The sequence below is a fragment of the Phyllobates terribilis genome, unplaced genomic scaffold (assembly GCF_046119375.1).
Source record: "Phyllobates terribilis strain yellow unplaced genomic scaffold, ASM4611937v1 Scaffold_1090__1_contigs__length_425415, whole genome shotgun sequence".
In the NCBI taxonomy this organism is placed as follows: domain Eukaryota; kingdom Metazoa; phylum Chordata; class Amphibia; order Anura; family Dendrobatidae; genus Phyllobates; species Phyllobates terribilis.
The window spans coordinates 25,550-31,742 of NW_027363850.1; the positions used below are offsets into that span (position 1 = coordinate 25,550).

The window sequence follows — 6,193 nt, forward strand, 5'->3', positions numbered from 1 at the left end:
GTGGTCAGAAAAGATGTTACCTGTTAGATCCACTTTATTCACTTTAAAACTCTGTGATGTCAGAACAAAGTCAATTCTTGATTTTAGAAGATTGTTCTCCCAAGTGTATCCTGGTTCAGAGGTATTCTTTACTCTCCAGACATCATTCAGGCAAGTATCGTCGATTAGATTTTTTAACTGCATCTCAGTTTTGTCTTTCCTTCTAGTACCTGATGTCCTATTTTCATCAGACCGGATACAATTGAAGTCACCGCCAACCACAGTTGGTGTAGGACCAGGTATAAAGAGTTTGATGATATCTAATAAACTGGATCTTTCCTCTTTAATCGGAGATGCATAAACATTAATCAGCTTGAACTCGGATCCACAGTAACTCACATTAACAACTAGTGCACGTCCAGGTTCAACTTCAGTGAACGAGGTAACCTTAAAGTCTTTGTTTTTAAACAGGACACCAACACCAGTAGCACGCGATCCATTTTCACTGGACCAGATGGAAGGTCCGTTCGCCCAATCTTCCCTTAGTTTGTTATAGTTAGGGTCATGGTCAATGCCGCATTCTTGAAGTAAAAAAATATCAGCATCTAAAGTCATCAGGTAAGAAAATAAAGCAGCTCTCTTGACAGAGCCCTTTAAACTCCTCACATTTAGTGAGGCAATTTTGAGTGTAGCCATAAATCATTTAAACAGAGCTTGAGTCCGTATCTGACATGAATCCGACCGGGGTAGAGGGACCCGCAGAAACGTCCGTGTCTGAGAATTCCTCGATGTTCACCGGATCAGATGGGTTTACAGGTTTAGGAACTGAGATGATCGGTTTAGGTGAGTAATTAGGGAGGACTATTTTCAAACGCCCAGCAGGTCTTTTGCTGGCGCTCTCTCCCTTAAACAAACTCGACTTCTCCTTTTTCCTTTTCCTCAAAACCTCCACGTCAATGTCAATCTCCTCCTCCTCCTCCTCACCACCAGCCTCCTTAGAAGACTCCTCTCCCATCTCCACTTCAGACTCAGCTGGATTCTCCTCCACCACATGACCATCTGGACTCTCCGACCAATCCTTGAGAACAATGCTATCCCCAGGCGGGTCCCCAGCAGTGTCCTTGGGCGGATCCCCAGAAGGGTTCCCGGGAGGGTCCTTGGATTTGTCTGTTTGTTCTTCAGGACTGGACCGCTTCGGAGGGGCTCCCCCCCGAGCTGCATCTGCATAGCTGAAGGTCTTTTTTCTCAACGGACAATCCCGAAAAGAGTGCCCAGGGATACGGCAGATATTACAGATCATCTGATTTGGGCAGTTCAGAGTGACATGTCCTTTTTGATAGCACTTCTTGCAAAGAGCGTTCTCCTCCTTGCAGCTCTCAAAGGAATGCCCAAAGTCCATACATTTTCTGCAGAAGATAGGCATCCCTGGATAGAAGAGTCTTCCTCTCTCTCTGCCAATCAGGAAGCTCTGAGGCGGATGAATGAGTCCACCAATTCCCAAACCTTCTCTCAGCTTCACGATGAACTTGTATTTTCCGGTCCACAACCTCTCAGAGTTCATGATTTTGTGAGAAAAGTGGACCTCAGAGCAATAGTTATGCAGAAACGCAGCCACATCCTTTTCAGAGACATGCGGATTGCTCATATGAACCACCACAGACTTCTCTTCTGCCAGGCAGAGGGTCACAAAACACAGTCCTTTAAGATCTTCCTCCTGAAGTCTCAGCTTGATCTGATGGTAAAAATTCTGAGATGCCACTTCAGAGGTCAGGGTAAGCACAAAGCGTCCAGGAGCATCTTGAAGTGCCAGAATGTTCTCCCTTTTCACCTGCAGGATCTCAAGCAGGACCTTCCTCACGAAGAAAGACAGGGAGAACTTGTCACGGGCTCGCTCTTCAACTTCAATCTTGAAAGAGTTCTTGATCTTCAAGTCGCCAGCTCCAGCAGAACGGAGAGTAGCCGATGTCGCCATCGCCATATTCAGGTAAGTCGATCGCCTTCTTGGTTCTCTTCAGCACGCACACCCCCTATAGCAGCAGGAGGCTTAAGACAGTAGAACTGCCGATGCCTCAAGGCCGAGGATGCGATAGGCTTTGGAGTCTTCCAGCAACAACACTTGGTCGTAGCCAAAAGGCCGAGAAGCGATAACCAGAATTGGTTTCCGACTACGGTGCCACCCAAGGATTCTGAAAAGTCCATTTGTGGAGATGGCCACCTGGACTCCCGTTAAGAAGACATGCTGTCAACCTCTAGATCCCTCACATGCCTGCACTTTTCGGCTTGCTGCTGCTGCAATCCACGCGTTTTAGATCTGCATAACTCCACCTCTTTTAGCACAGTACCCTCAACCCCCGGCTGTTCCCACCCGCCTCAACACCGTTGGAAGGGAGGAGAACCAATTAAGGCGGGGGGGGGGTGGAACGAGCAGCTGTCTACCCTTAGCAGGAGGGTTGCTGATTAATTACCTCTCCTGCTGCTGCTGCTGCTGGCTGTCCAGCAGCAGACTGAAGGTGGCTGCTGCTGTGCGCAGGTATATAAAGGCTCAGAGCCTATTATGACACGCGCAGCCAGCGTTCCATTGCCACATTCCGTCTACTGCAGGCGGGATACCTGGATGGCTGAATGTCACTGAGAAGCTCACAGAGACCGCCATAAGCAACAGTTTAAAAGAATGCCACAGACTAATCAACCAAACTTTTTGGGTTGGTTTCTCTTTTATAGTCTGCAGGCATTAAATGAAAGAAGTCAGTGTTCCAGCAGAGGGAGACAACGTTTCAGAAAAGGCATTGTAGCAAACCAAAAAAGAAATTTTAAGCGCAGCAGAGTAACCAGCTCACATACCTGTTAGCTCAGGTGAGTTTAAAAGGCTGCTGTTGATAACAAGGGCATTTGCTAAATAGATGGTGTGTGTGCAACAATATACTGAAAGGTCAATTATATTGTGCAGCTTATCTCACCACCTGTAGTTATTTAGGTGAAAGCTCCAAAATGCTTGCCTAATATGTCTGTTTATCCAAAAGGAAGTATAGAGGGAGAGCTAGATAGATAGCATTGCATTACATTACATTACATGGCAATGCAATGCACAGTTGCTGAAGTTGAACCAAAATGAGCTTGTCATCTGGCTTCTGCAACTTTTAACATGAAAAATCCAATGAGGAGAAGAAAAGCAAAGCCAAAGAGTCCATCCCAAAATCCGACAAACAAGCAAAATGAACAAAAAGCATTGAATTCAATTCTTTCTGATTTTAGAAACTGCATTAAAGAAGGGGTGCACCGGTCCTGGAGATACTGCAATACCAGGTCAATGCGTGGAGTGGACAGAGCAAGCTCTTTTTCCATCTCCCTGTTCTAAAAATCCATTTAATATATGGTCCCCAGATAGGGGACGTATCAGATATTAAACTGATAAGAACAGATACTACACTTGATCTTAGCCAAAAGGCCGAGAAGCGATAACCAGAATTGGTTTCCGACTACGGTGCCACCCAAGGATTCTGAAAAGTCCATTTGTGGAGATGGCCACCTGGACTCCCGTTAAGAAGACATGCTGTCAACCTCTAGATCCCTCACATGCCTGCACTTTTCGGCTTGCTGCTGCTGCAATCCACGCGTTTTAGATCTGCATAACTCCACCTCTTTTAGCACAGTACCCTCAAAGCCCGGCTGTTCCCACCCGCCTCAACACCGTTGGAAGGGAGGAGAACCAATTAAGGCGGGGGGGGGTGGAACGAGCAGCTGTCTACCCTTAGCAGGAGGGTTGCTGATTAATTACCTCTCCTGCTGCTGCTGCTGCTGGCTGTCCAGCAGCAGACTGAAGGTGGCTGCTGCTGTGCGCAGGTATATAAAGGCTCAGAGCCTATTATGACACGCGCAGCCAGCGTTCCATTGCCACATTCCGTCTACTGCAGGCGGGATACCTGGATGGCTGAATGTCACTGAGAAGCTCACAGAGACCGCCATAAGCAACAGTTTAAAAGAATGCCACAGACTAATCAACCAAACTTTTTGGGTTGGTTTCTCTTTTATAGTCTGCAGGCATTAAATGAAAGAAGTCAGTGTTCCAGCAGAGGGAGACAACGTTTCAGAAAAGGCATTGTAGCAAACCAAAAAAGAAATTTTAAGCGCAGCAGAGTAACCAGCTCACATACCTGTTAGCTCAGGTGAGTTTAAAAGGCTGCTGTTGATAACAAGGGCATTTGCTAAATAGATGGTGTGTGTGCAACAATATACTGAAAAGTCAATTATATTGTGCAGCTTATCTCACCACCTGTAGTTATTTAGGTGAAAGCTCCAAAATGCTTGCCTAATATGTCTGTTTATCCAAAAGGAAGTATAGAGGGAGAGCTAGATAGATAGCATTGCATTACATTACATTACATGGCAATGCAATGCACAGTTGCTGAAGTTGAACCAAAATGAGCTTGTCATCTGGCTTCTGCAACTTTTAACATGAAAAATCCAATGAGGAGAAGAAAAGCAAAGCCAAAGAGTCCATCCCAAAATCCGACAAACAAGCAAAATGAACAAAAAGCATTGAATTCAATTCTTTCTGATTTTAGAAACTGCATTAAAGAAGGGGTGCACCGGTCCTGGAGATACTGCAATACCAGGTCAATGCGTGGAGTGGACAGAGCAAGCTCTTTTTCCATCTCCCTGTTCTAAAAATCCATTTAATATATGGTCCCCAGATAGGGGACGTATCAGATATTAAACTGATAAGAACAGATAAGGTTTCAACGCAATTTTATTGATTCAAAAGTATATTTACAAAGGTTTTAAAAAAGAACATTTATAACATTACAATAAAATGATAAAACATGATAATAATCAATTCAAGTTTTTTGTAAAAACACAATTTACCATCATAAAACCATTGTAACAATTAAGAATATCATAATTACAGATGTACTTGGGTTTATTTAATTACCACTAATTGTGTTCCATAATTGTACACACCACATAGAAGCCGCTTCTTTTGCTCCATACAGTTTTTTATCTCTGAGATAGTAAATATACATTTCACTTAAAGCAATTTTTATACAGTCTGTTGAATCAATATGATCATGTTTGAAGAGTAAAATATTTCTAACTTTCCACATGGCATTTTTAAAACAATTAATAATAATCCAGGCAACTCGGAATTGTTTAAAATTTGGACACTTAAAAAGACCATAAAAGACATAAAAGTGATTAAAATCTTTCAGGCCACATGCCCATTTTAAAAGTGGGCCTACCTTTCTCCAAACCTCCTGTGCAAAAGGACAATTCCAAAAGAGATGCAATACAGACTCACTTTCCCCGCATATATCTCTTGGACATTTGGCTCTCGCCACCAGCCCCCGCCTATGTTGAAACTCACGGGTAGGGAGGCACTGGTGGACGATAGCCCAGGCAAGGTCCTTGTGTACATTTGCAAGATATTTCCCGTACACATTTCGCCACACCGTTTTGGACCTTGCCTGTGAAAAATTGGAGACAGGAATTGTGTCCTCAGAGTGTCTGCAAGCAATAGATACCTTCCTTTGGTCCCCCAATATATCAGGCTCCAATTCCTGGAGACCTAAAAGCCTGACCGTTTTCTCAAGTATCACATACTGTTTAGGTGGGCACAGGAGCACAGGAGAACTTAAAGGTAGGCTAAACCACCTTTTAAAAATCATTCCTGCTGCATATTTTAAAAAATAACTAAAAATGCCATCAGATTTAAAAACCTTAAAACAGAAGCAGAAATACTTTATATGGAAAAAGGTAAAAAAATTGGGTACATCTTTACCTCCATTAGATTTACATTTGTACATCAGATCTCTTTTTAACTTTTCCATTTTTGAACCCCATAAAAACATAAAAACAATTCTTGTTACTTTCTTGATTTGTAAATTGGAAGGGGGAAACACCATTGCAACATACAACATAATGGGAATTAAAACGGCTTTAATAATTAAAATTTTACCTTCCATACTAAGGTTCCTTAAATTCCACAATGAGATCTTTTTTTCAATTTTATCCATTGCAGAGTCCCAGTTAGGGTCCCCCTCATTGTCTTGGTTAAAAATAATTCCTAAAATTTTTATGTGATTTTTCTGTATCACTATCCCAGGGGTCAAAGAGGAGTCCCATCCCCCCACATTAAAACAGTCACATTTATCTATATTTAATTTAAAACCTGAGGCTTCACAGAAAAATTGTGTGTTTCTCAATACCCTCCTCAGAG

General features: G+C 43.1%; 2 non-coding genes across 2 annotated transcripts; both read right to left on the minus strand.

Annotated features, from left to right (window-relative positions):
• Positions 1 to 3,245: 3,245 nt before the first annotated feature.
• Positions 3,246 to 3,436, minus strand: LOC141242947 (U2 spliceosomal RNA). The gene has a single exon (XR_012307300.1). It is a non-coding gene; the product is annotated as a U2 spliceosomal RNA (small nuclear RNA).
• Positions 3,437 to 4,555: 1,119 nt separating this feature from the next.
• Positions 4,556 to 4,744, minus strand: LOC141242978 (U2 spliceosomal RNA). The gene has a single exon (XR_012307325.1). It is a non-coding gene; the product is annotated as a U2 spliceosomal RNA (small nuclear RNA).
• Positions 4,745 to 6,193: the final 1,449 nt, after the last annotated feature.